We start from the raw sequence: 12,222 nt of genomic DNA on the forward strand, positions 1-12,222 counted from the left end.
GGCTGTGGAGCAACACATGGTGCTGTGGAAGTCACAAACACTCTGGAAAACAGGGGTGGTTTCCCATGGAGTTTAGCATGTGCCTGCTGTATGAGCCACAGCTCCATTCTTCGGCAGCTGCTGACGAGATATGAATGCCTGAGCCCACAAAGGCCCATGCACAGGGGTTGTACCCTGTTCTCATGTAACTGCTAAAAACTGGCAACAACCGGAATCTCCATTATGGGATGAAGGATAGACACACAGCACTTCCAGAGCAGGGTCTACTCAGACTAAAAGGAAAGAACACCTGAGTGAGTCTCAGCACCCTTGGGCCGGGGGCCAGAGTCCAGCCTGAGAAAGTCCATCTGGGGAGGCAGGTGAGCAGGTGCCTGTGCTGGAGGCTCCGGTCGGTGGAATTGTTCTGTGTCTGATGGGTGTAGAGGTTAATGGATCTGTTAATTTGTCAGACATATTTAACAAATGCCTCTAATGGGTACATTACAAGTAATTTATGGCATGTGAATTGCACCCCAATAAAATTGTTTTTTAAAAGCCTGCACTGCTGGAAGTGGGTGAAAGGCCTGGAAGCAGGTCGAATGCGCCAAGCCCTCCGTCTCTCTTGGGAGATAATTGAGGCCCCAGCTGGTCACAAGGGAGAACCTGGAACGGTCTCAGCCTTGGAAGAAAAGGGCAATGATGTGGTGGGGGAGGGGCGGGGGACAAGTGGTGGGTGGTGGGTGGTGAGGAGGGGGCAGGTGGTGGGTGGTGGGGAGGGAACAGGTGGTGGGGGAGGGGCAGAGGACAGGTAGGGGAGGGGCAGGGGGACAGGTGGTGGGTGGTGGGGGAGCGGCAGGGGACAGACAGGTGGTGGGCGATGGTGAGGGGGACAGGTGGTGGGGGAGAACCAGGGGAACAGGTAGTGAGTGCTGGGGAGGGGACAGGTGGGGGGGGTGGACCGTGAGGGGGAGGACAGCTGGGTGCACACTCTAGCTCTTGGTTGTACGTGGGGTGCAGGTCCAGTGTGCTCTGGCCACATAGGTCTCCATGTCACCTCCTTCACATCTTGTCCCCACAGAGAACCCTAATGTCTGCCCCTTCTCAGCCCCAGGGACGGCCATCCCAGGCTGCAGAGCCCCAAACTCTCCGGCATCTTGTGAACTGTCTGTCCCCAGCCCCAAGCTGGGCATTCAGGTGTTGCAGGATTGGCAGAAGCTGGACAGTGGAGGTCAGCGTGGGGTGCCACCCACCCCTCTCCCAGGCCCTCCCAGGCTCCTGTGCATCCTGCTCCTGCCCACCCAGCCCAGGGTAGCACCTCCTCCTGGTCTCTGCCACATGCCATGTGCTGCCCTGGTTGTCTCCGTGGTTTGTAGTGTTTCCCTCCTGGGGAGGCGCCTCCCACCCCCTGAAGCCCTCTGCACCCCCAAGGGTCATATGAGACTGTCCCCAGGTGGCAGCTGGTGGTTTTCTCCAGCCCCCCACAGACACCTCAGGCCCCTGCATGTCAGACCCCACGGAGACGGGGTCTTCTGCAGCTCCCTTCTTCCCGTGGGCACACCCGCCGCCCCATCCACACGTGAACGGTCCCAGGTGTAAAGGGCTGGCTCTTCCAGCTGGAATTTCCTTGACTACACTGTCTTATTTAGATCCGGAGTGGGATTGGTGAAATAAACAGGCAGGTTTGGACAGCACGGAGATCAGTTCTCCCAGCCAAGGGGAGACCACAGCTGACGCTCCATCCACCTGGGGCTTCACGGTTCAGGGGCACAGGGGTACAGCGCCCTGCTGGGAGGCTGCTCGGAGGCTGGGCTTGCACGCCCAGGGCTTCTGTGGTTTTGTTGCACAGAGGTTTCATCTCTTCTTCTGAATGTGTCCGTGTGCATGTGGTCCTGGATGACCGGCATCCATATGCACGTGGTCCTGGATGATCGGCATCCGTATGCACGTGGTCCTGGATGACCGGCATCCATAGGCACCTGGTCCTGGATGATCGCCATCCGCATGCACGTGGTCCTGGATGATCTCCATCTGCATGCACGTGGTCCCGGATGGTTGGCATCCATATGCATGTGGTCGTAGATGATTGGCGTTCCCTCTCAACATACACACGCGGTGGTGTAAGGGCATGCAGTCTGGGGTCGCCTCTCCTCCTCCGCTTCCCCCCCGCCACTCCCTCCTCTGCCTTCCTCCCCCTTCCACTGCCTTTCCCACCCCTTCCCTCCCCCAGCCCTCCCCCATTCTCCTCCCCCCACACCTGTTGTCTCCCTCTCCTCTCCTGGTCTCCACGGTCCCAGCTGCACCTGGCTTGGGCACCCTTTCTGGGTCCCAGCACTGGGACCTTGGTTACATCGGCCAGCACACTCTGTTCCGGTTATTTCTTTTAAGGAACTACCTTTTGGATCTAAAAAGTGACGTTTCCGTTGCCTTCCAAGTCATTGTTTCTGCTTTTCTCATTCGTTTTTCTTTCCCAGTTGGTTTTGTTGCTCCTTTTCTGTTCTAGTTCCCGAGTTCCCTGCTATGTTCCTTTAATTTGATTAATAAAACTGGGCATGATAAAGCATTTGGTGATTCACTCCTCTCAGCGGCGCCTTTGCCCCGGCCCGTAGGCGCGTCCCCACGCTTGCCTTCAGCCTCCACGTAGGACATGATTTCTGCCTGATTTCCTCTTGGACTCAGGACTCATTTGAGGGATGATTAAAACGTTTCCAGGGACCAGATGTTGTGTTTGCTGGTTTCGTTGAGATGTTTTATAAAGTTAAGGTTAAAGTTGGCCTAAGCAGTTTTTCAGTTTGTGAAATTGTTTTGAGCTTCGACGTGTGGCTTGATTTTAGGTTATGTTTTAAACTTGCTCCTGGGCTTTCGAAAAAAATGCATCTTCTTGGCCGGGCGCGGTGGCTCACGCCTGTAATCCCAGCACTTTGGGAGGCCGAGGCGGGTGGATCACGAGGTCAAGAGATCGAGACCATCCTGGTCAACATGGTGAAACCCCATCTCTACTAAAAATACAAACAATTAGCTGGGCATGGTGGCGTGTGCCTGTAATCCCAGCTACTCAGGAGGCTGAGGCAGGAGAATTGCCTGAACCCAGGAGGCGGAGATTATGGTGAGCTGAGATCGCACCATTGCACTCCAGCCTGGGTAACAAGAGCAAAACTCTGTCTCAAAAAAAAGCATCTTCTCTATGCATGATGTGTTTCACATGAACAATAAAATCTAAATAAATTGCAGACAGTGGGATTTCGGCCATATAGCCTCATTCATACATTTTCTGGGGTATCTGTCAAGTCTGCCAGAGCCAAGGTTCCCTCCGTGACTGGGGTTCGTGCCTCCTGTGTGTTCATGATGTCTGCTTTACATCCACACTTCAGGGCAGTGTGGAGATGGACCCATTCTCCTGGGTGTTCTGTTGTCACGCTGGCCCGAGACCCTCGGCTTCCTGCACAGCCTCCTGGTGGCTGTGTCAGCTGCATCCCTCAGAGCAGGGGTGGAGTTTGCTTCTCTACAAAAGGTGTCTGCCCGGAGTGCCTGACCCACAGTCCCCACTGCTCCACAAGGCTGGCTGTGTGGGGGGACTGACAGTATCCCCAAGAGGTGACAGTGATGACCCCAGGGAGGGGACCAGAGAGACCTGCCACGCACCAAGGGAGAGGCTGGGGTGCCACGTCGGTGTCTGCCCAGGGCAGCAGCCTCCTGGCCTCAGCACCTCCCTCTCTGCCTGAGCAGCAGCGGTCAGGCTGGTCCAGGCTGGTCCAGTTCTGTCTGAAGAGCAGAACTCCTCTCCTCTCTACTCCAGGGAGGCCTGAAGGCTGTACCACCAGCAGGCAGTGTGCACACTGGTGGCTGTTGGGTGAGGAAGCCCCAGGGAGAGCCCCAGGGAGAGCTGATGGGGAGAACCACACCCACCTGCAGCCTCAGCCAGTCCAGGACTGGCAGCTCTTGAGGGTACAGAGACGCCCTGTCCCTGCCCAGGCCCAGGTCTCGGGACCATGTGGAGGAAGGACAAGTACGTGCTATAATCCGAAGTCACCTGCAGAGCAGACGGCCTCTCACCCAGAACAGGGCACCCAGGGCAGCCCCAGCCCCAGCAGGGAGGGGCCAGGCCCAGCAGAGTGGGGCGGGTCTCAGCAGAGGAGCGGGTCCCAGTGGAGTGCGGCAGTCTCAGCCCGGCCCTGGGTGTGGCCCCAGACCCCTAATTCGGAGCATGCAGGTTGTTCCTGGGCCATGAGTCCTACCTGACACGGGTTCATGGTCTGTGGGTGGCCTGTCCATCCTGTCCCTGCCTTTGTGCTGATAGGAAGACAGTGCACAGAGCACACAAGGGCTAATGTGCGAAAACCCAGTCACCAGCAGAGTGGATGGCCTCTCGCCCAGAACAGGGCACCCAGGGCAGCGTCAGCCCCAGCTCTCCCTGGCCCCCTGTGCTCACTTTTATACAAGACCTCACACAATGGAAGCTCTTCCTCCTGGCACATCGCAGGGGGCAGACTCCTCGTGTTTAAGGCGCCTGTGCTTACAGCACCATGAGTTTCCACTATCTCCCTCGCCCGGAGGACTCAGCACAGATGCTGAGAAGAAATAAGAGTCTGCTTCCATCCCACCCCGGCCCTGCGTCTTCCCACCCCAGCAAGCAGGTGGCCAGGCGCAAGGCCAGGGTGGGACAGAAACAGGTGGCCAGGCGCAGGGCCGGGGAAGGATGGGAGCAGGTGGCCAGACTCAGGGCTGGGGTGGGATGGGAGCGGGTGGCCAGACTCAGGGCTGGGGTGGGATGGGAGCAAGTGGCCAGGTGCAGGGCCGGGGCAGGATGGGAATGGGGCCCTGCCAGAGGCTGGGGTGGGAGGGCTGGGACCTCTGCAGTTGTGGGTGCTGTTTGTAAGTGGGGGCTGGAGCTGGGTCCAGTGCTGGAGGCTGAGACGGGAGGACTGGGTCCTCTGCAGCTGTGGGTGCTGTTTGTAAGTGGGGGCTGGGACTAGGTGCTGTACTGGAGGGTGGGACGGGAAGGTTGGGGCCTCTGCAGCTATGGGTGCTGTTTGTAAGCAGGGCTGGGGCTGGGTCCTGTACTGGACTGGGACGGGAGGACTGGGGCCTCTGAAGCTGTGGGTGCTGTTTGTAAGCAGGGCTGGGTATCGGTCCTGTGCTGGAGGCTCTACTGGTCCTGCCAGGTGCAGAGCCTGGCACATCCCTCCCACCCCTGTGGGGAGGGGGCCGCCGACCTTCAGGATCTGTGCAAGGATCATGATGGTGCATCAGGGTCATGACCGACATCCTCCAGCCCACGAGGGTTTCCTAGAGCAAAGTCCAGAGGGCCCAGGGGGCGGCTCAGCAGGAGGCAGCCCGGCCCATCACAGCCCAGGCCCAGCACCAGGCCTTGCTGCTGTTTTGTTTTGTGGTAAAAGAGACATAGAACGTACCACGTTAACCAATTTTACCCACACACGTCGATGGCACTAAGGACATTCACAGTGTTGTGCGGCTGTCACCCCCATCTGCACCAGGACACACTCACCCCTACCCCCGTACCCCCATCCCTCTTTCTGGGTGGGGTTTGGCGCTGTGGGGCCTCTAAGTGGAAGCACAGACAGTGGGCGTCCTCTGCGCCTGGCCAGGTGCACTGAGCATGTGGCAGGGCGGTGAGAACTTCCTTCCAGGCTGGCGATACTCCCTGGGAACCTCTCCACGTCTGATTTTTCATCCATTCCTGGTCGGACATTTGGGACATTGCTTGGCTGTGGTGACTGAAGCTGCTGCGCTGTCATTTTAACCATTATCGTTATGACAAGTTGTCAAGTGAACCTTCCTCTTAGTATTTGGATTCCCCCCCACTTTTTTTTTTTGAGACGGAGTTTCGCTCTTGTTGCCCAGGCAGGCTGGAGTGCAATGGTGTGACCTCGCTCACCGCATCCTCTGCCTTCTGGATTCAAGCGATTCTCCTGCCTCAGTCTCCCGAGTAGCTGGAACTACAGGCGCCCACCACCGCGCCCGGCTAATTTTGTATTTTTAGTAGAGACGCGGTTTCTCCATGTTGGTCAGGCTGGACGCGAACTCCCGACCTCAGGTGATCCGTCTGCCCGCCTTGGCCTCCCAGAGTGTTGGGATTACGGGCGTGAGCCTCCGCGCCCGGCCGGGCCGTGTTTTTCCCATTTTATTTGCTTTTGACTGTCGAGATTCACCAAATCCCAGCAGCGGGCCCTGTTCGCTGCTTCAATAGCGAGGCCTTCGCGTCTCCGCAGAAGCAGCTCCTGTGATGGCATCAGGACTTCAGGTCCGTTTCCTGGGTTTATATTTCCAGAACCCGCGCCCTGTTACAGAAGCGCCTCTGGGTTATGCGTGGGGCCGCCCCGTCTGCACCCTGCAGGCCTCGGTTTCCCCAGTGCCAGGCTGCCGGGACCGCAGCGCGGGGATTGGCCACCAGGGGGCGAGCGGCGCCCGCAGCCTCGCAGTGCAGAGGGCGGTGCCGGGGCCGGGAAGGGGGCGGGGAAGGAGGCGGGGACGGGGCGGGGCAGGAGGCGGGGCCGGGGGACGGCGCGGCGGGGGTGCGGGGGCGCGTGGGGGCAAAGGGGGCGGCGCGGTTTGCAGGGAGCCGGGGCGGTGGGGGGGAGTGGGGACGGTGTAGGGGCGGGGGCGGTGGGGAGTGGGGGTTACACGGGGGGGCGGCGGGGACAGAGGCAGTGAAGGGCCGGTGGGAAAGGCGGGGCGGGCTTGAATGGCGGCGTCCGGGGGCTCAGGGGCTGCTGCAGACCCACCGTCCTGGCCTGTGGAGCCCGCGCGGCCGTGGGACGCAGGAGGGTGGCGGCCCGCGTGGGGCAGCGCCTGAGGCTGGCGCGGGGCCTGGGACCGAAGCCTCCGGGTCGGGCGGGCGCTGGCAGAAAGTGACTCATGCGGAGTTTCACGCCAGCCCAGGGGCCCAGCGAGTCCGCACCCACCGCTTTCAGCTGCCGCCCATGCGGGTCCCGGAGGAGGTGCCGGGAGGGGGTCTCGGACGTTGAAGCTGAATCCACCACGCGGTGCCCGCGGGCCCGTGAGTGACATCACCGCGACGCTGCGCCTGGACCGAGGTCTGCACGCCCGGAATGGCCACGGACAGTAGCTCCCATCCGGTTTCCAGGAAGACACCCCACCCAGCTCTGGGTGGCCCTAACCTGACCTGGGCTCTGCCTGGGGCCCTCCGAGCTGACTGCAGACAGTGTGAGGCAGGGAGGACGGTGACCCGCCTGGGTCTGCAGTCAGACAGGACCACTGAGGCTAGAGGGCTGGCCTGCAGTGGTCAGCCACTGTGTCCCCAGGGCCACACAGGGCAAGGCCATTCCAGGCCACCGCGGCCCAGCCCCCACCTGAGCCTGGGAGTCCGACGCTGGTGCAGTCTGGGTGGGGGGGAGGGTTCGCCTCCCACTTCCCCATCAGTCCTGGCTTGGGTTGTTGGGGGCCAGGTGGGAGGGGCATGTGGCAGTGGGGCAGGGAGCACTCTCCTCCTGTATGCAGAATCCCCACGCCGGGCACCACCTCTGAAGGCTGGAGGTCATAGGTCAAAGCCAAGAACAGAAGCTGCGGTGGGGCACACAGCTGAAAAGAGGAACCTGAGCATCCAGGCGGCCACCAGCAGGGGCCTCTTCAGGCCACAACAATGCTCCCCTTCGGGGTCCCCGGAAGAGTCACCCAGGGGTGACTCCAGCAGAGGTCCTCTCTGCCTGCGGTCCGGGAAGACCAGAGCTTCCTGAGCGGAGCAGGTCAGCGTCTCCTCCTCGGCGGAAGACAGAAAGACCAGGTCCACCCAAGACTGCAAGCTCCGGCCTCGGGGCAGCAGGGCCTGTGAGGGCCGAGGGTGGACTGAGCCAGGCCTGACCATCAGCAGCTCGTCCCCCACCTCGGGTCCCCACGAGCACCCCACTGTGGCCTTGGGTTTTGATGTTTCCAACTTTTAAAGAGAAGTTTGAAATCTGTAATTCTTATGTGAAACCCTGTTCTTTACTAATTAAAGACTTAGAATTAGCTAGTTAAAATTAATTAAAATTGATTAAATTTGTACTAATAAAAGCTAACTGAATTCTTCTCAAAACATGTGCAGACTAAACTAGCCAGAGACGCACCTGTCTGCAGCTGTGGCTCCAGGCGACATGGGGGCGGGGCAGGGACAGGGCAGAGCTGCCGAGGACCGGGTGACGGAACAGGACGGTGTCCAGGGCTCTGTGGCTGATCTGAGTCTCTGTTGCACCAAAGTATTTTAAATGTTCACTCACTTCCCCTGTGAGATCTTGGATGGAGAGAATTGGGCGGAGGGTGCGTGGGAGACCTATGCCCGGGGATTCCTGGGGGCCCTGCACTGCAGCCGGCCTGCATGAGTGTCCTGGGACAATGCCTCAGACACCCGGCTGCGCCGAGAGGACTCTGGACACCACCTGGCCTTCCCTGGACTCAGCCCTGGCCTGGTCGCTGCCCTGGTGCCGGAGCTGGGCACCAGCCACTGCCTCCCCATGTGTCAGCTCCTTGTGCAGTGGTGCCTGCTGCATGGAACTACCCAGGACTCAGGAAGAATGGAGCTGGAGGCTGCACCTTGGGACTTCTGGAGCCCTGGCAGCAGGGAGGGATGTGGGGCAGAGAACCCGAGGCCAGGGCACTGGGGCTCAGAGAGCGGGCCTGGGAGATGGGTCTTCCCTATGAGTGGAGCCAGACCTTGGCCTCGTGACACCCTGGAGTCCCTGGCACATTCTCCTGTGGCTTCTCTTTCACTCTGGGTGAACCAGGTGCTGGCCTGCGCCCCGTGGCCCCCACCTGGCCCTGAGCCCTGGGCCCTGCACACCTTGCTGGTAGTCTCTGTCAGAGATGGGTGGGCCCGGAGGCTGCTGGCATAGCCGCAGCCCTGGAGCAGTTCGTGGCCAGAGCAGAGACTGAGGGCTGAGGGTTTGTGTGGTCACCAGGACTGGGATGCAGGGCCCCAAAACAAGGCCTCTCACTGCTCAGAATTGGGCAGAGGGGATGCTCCGGAGCCTCAACTCTCCATCCCCACTCCAACGATATGCCTCTCTGGGACCCTGTTCTGGGCTTTGGTGACCCTTGGGGATGGTAGTGAGGAGCTTGTCCTGGCTCAGGCACAGCCCTCTGCTGAACTAACAGCACAGATGCAGCCCAGACGGCCGTGGATGGAAAAGTGGGGTGTGGGGGTGGCCGTGTCCTCAGCACTGGGACCTGAGCACAGGGCAGGGTGGTGGGGAGCGTTAGTGTGATGCCCACACTTGCCTCCCGCGTCTCTGAAGGACGGGAATCATTCCTGTTTGCGCCCCATTCCCTGAGGGCATGACCGTGAGGCCACCTATTTGGGGATATTTTTAGGGTTGTGCCATCAAAGCCAATCTGTGCCGAGTGGCTCTGTATTCAGACAGCTACGGCACCATCTCCCAGCCTGGTCCTGGTGGTTGAAACGTCGTGTGCTGGTGAGAGACTGGAGGCGCGTTCTGAGAGCCCTTCAGGATCACGGGTCTCCGGTTGGACTGCGCATGGCCGGCGAAGAGCAGGCAAGGGCACGGCGCCCGGCATCGGAGGCAACAGACTGAGACCCCCAAACCCGGGAGGGCCACAGCTGGCTGGACCTCAGCTGGACTCGGACGTGCTGGCTCTGCAGCCTGGCCCCAGGGTGTGGGCCTGCAGCTCTGACTGCTGAGAAATCCTGAGCGAGCCCTCCAGCCTTTGAAGGGGGAAGGATTCCCCATGTTATCACTGCAGTGAGATCCCCTGAGACCCCGGGAAGGCAGTGATGCCACAGAAGGGGTGCTGGCTGGTGAGGCCTAGGGGTCCTCCCTGGGATGCAGCAGGTGGTGGTGCTGGGACCAGGCTGCAGAGGCTGCTGCTGCTTCTGTGCTGCGGCCAGCATGACTCGAGTTTGGCTCTAAAACTAATGTGTGGGAGGTTAGCTTTTGGTCTGAGCGAGGGCAGGCATGGGGAGGGAGGGAGCTGCTGCAGGACGCGCTGCGGCTGGCCGGGCATCTGAGGGAGTCCGGGCAGTCCTGTTCCCAGGGCAGGACAGAGCATGGCCGCCTGGTTGCTTGGAACAAGATGGAGCCGTGTTCACATTTCTCAGCACACAGGAAGGTAAATTTCAGTAAAATTGAATTTTCATGTGGAAGTCAGTCACGACATAAGTTTGGGGATGTCGGTGGCAGAAATCACAAACAGAAAGGCGGGTAGACATGCATCCAGCTAAAGAACATTTCAAGTGGGAAAGCACCGCGGAGAACTGCCAGCCCCTCGGCCGTGTGCGAACGGCGCAACGTGGAGGCCAGGTGAGCGTCCGAGCCCCGGGCCCATCAGGGCATCGCCGGCGCCTGTGTGTTTAGGTGGGTGAGGCGTCGCCATGTGCCGAGGGGGAGACGAACACATACGCTCAGGACGGCCGGGATGCGGGCGAGTCCCCCATGGGGCCAACAGCAGGGTGCTGCGGAGGCCACAGGAATGCTGCAACCCCAGGTTCCCGCTTACAAAGATTTGCTAAGATTCACCTATTTTTTTCCAGTTGTTTTTCGGTTTTTTTTTATAGAGGCCCCTGCAGGTACTTCCAGCTCTGTCCAGGGAGCGTCCAGCCGAATGTGGAGCTGGTGCGAGCCGACGGACTCCTGACCTGGGGCCACAGCTGCGCACTGAGCAATTCTCTCACCTCTTGGAGGTGGTTCTTCATCGGCACACGTGGATCCCAGAGCTTCCGTGTTCCTCGTCAGCAGCGGTGAAGAGCTAATCACTCAAACGCGTGCCACTCCCTCGCACACACGGCATTTTTAAGGAAATTGCCAGACATGGAGTTTGCTGCCAAAATGGCCCCAGGTGGGACATGCAGATTAATTTTCACTGTAACGTCCAGTTCCGGTGATGATGGGGCAGACAGCCCTCTGCATGGGCGGCAGGCACAGCTGAACTTCAGGCAGCAGCCCACAGCCCAGAGACAGGACCGTGTGAACAGGCCATCCACAGGGCCTGAACGCCGGAAATGCAGCTTAGTCTCCGGGACGCAGAGCCTTACACCTCCCACTCCCAGAATGTAGAAACTGGCTCGTGCCAGGTGTGGCCAGACATGGGCACAGGGGAGTCCTGGTGTGGCTCATGGAGCACAAACTGCACAGCCTTCGGCCCAGCCCTGAGAGGTGGGGATGGCAGGGCCTGGCAAGTCCTGCCAGCACCCAAGGACCCCTCCCACAGCCACACAGGGCACACACCAGGAAGTGCCCAAGGCTTGTGTCCATCACCTGGGGAGGGTCAGGCAGAGCGCAGTGGGTGCCCACCATGGCGCCCACAGGAGCTAAACTGCCCCGCAGCAAGCAGGGTCTTGGAGATGCCACCTGGGAATGGGACATGATGCTGGCACCCCCGCTAGGGTGTCCACTGTGGTGCGCACAGAAGCTAATCTGCCCCACAGCAAGGGGGGTCTTGGAGATGCCATGTGGGAATGGGACATGGCGCTAGCACCCCAGTTGGAAGTGAAATCAAAGTCCAAACAAAACGACACACACTCCTCCAGAACAGCAGGAGGGAGACGAGGCCAGCAAGGACAGCTGCTCATGGTGGGGGAGGGGAGCAGAAGTTGGAGCTGGGAATGAGGATTCAAGGGACCAAGAAGAGGAATGACAAAGATGAGGGCCCTTACAGCGACAGCGGTGGCCAAGTGCCAACAAGGAGGACGAACCCAACGCTGGGCTGAGGCCAAACAGAGAAACAAGGAAAGCAGCACACGGGCTTGGTGCTGAGAGATGCCCGTGCCACTGAGAATCAGTGCTGTCCTGTGAGCTGACCTCTCTGATCCCGCTTCCTCCCTGATAAAGAGGCACTGTGGCAGCCACGCTGCTGTGGCGCTCTCACGGCTGGTGGAGGGGATGCTCACGGCGTGGCTCAGCCTCGGCTGCAGTTCTTACCACTGCTGTGGTCCTTCCCTGCCCTTCAAAATGTAGCTGCTTCTCAGCCACCCGTGGTGCAAGGGAAAAAAGTAAGGAGCAAGAATAAACCACCGAGCCTAATCCGCTTCCCCGCCATGTGGACCGCAGTATTTTCTGCTGGCGTGCACTTGGAGAGAGCAAATGTCACTGAGTCTTGGTGAGAAGATGAGAGGTCTGAACAACACACAGCTCGGGCGACCGGCTTCAGACAATCGCAACCAAAGTAAAACAGGAATCAGTAACGGCCGTGAGAGGCGCCCCAAAAACACTTGACAGAGTGTGAAATTAGTAACGGCCGTGAGAGGCGCCCCAAAAACACTTGACAGAGTGTGAAATC

The 12,222-nt window shown here is 59.8% G+C and overlaps 1 protein-coding gene and 1 long non-coding RNA gene across 2 annotated transcripts in view; one reads left to right on the plus strand and one right to left on the minus strand.

Annotated features, from left to right (window-relative positions):
- SLC19A1 (solute carrier family 19 member 1) overlaps positions 1-12,222 on the minus strand; it is a 51,817-nt gene that overhangs the window by 36,691 nt on the left and 2,904 nt on the right. The window lies entirely within an intron of this gene.
- LOC103789695 (uncharacterized) lies at positions 6,644-8,029 on the plus strand. The gene is made up of 2 exons (XR_615911.4): positions 6,644-7,031; positions 7,456-8,029. It is a non-coding gene; the product is annotated as an uncharacterized LOC103789695 (long non-coding RNA).

The sequence above is a fragment of the Callithrix jacchus genome, chromosome 21 (assembly GCF_049354715.1).
Source record: "Callithrix jacchus isolate 240 chromosome 21, calJac240_pri, whole genome shotgun sequence".
Taxonomy (NCBI): Eukaryota; Metazoa; Chordata; class Mammalia; order Primates; family Cebidae; genus Callithrix; species Callithrix jacchus.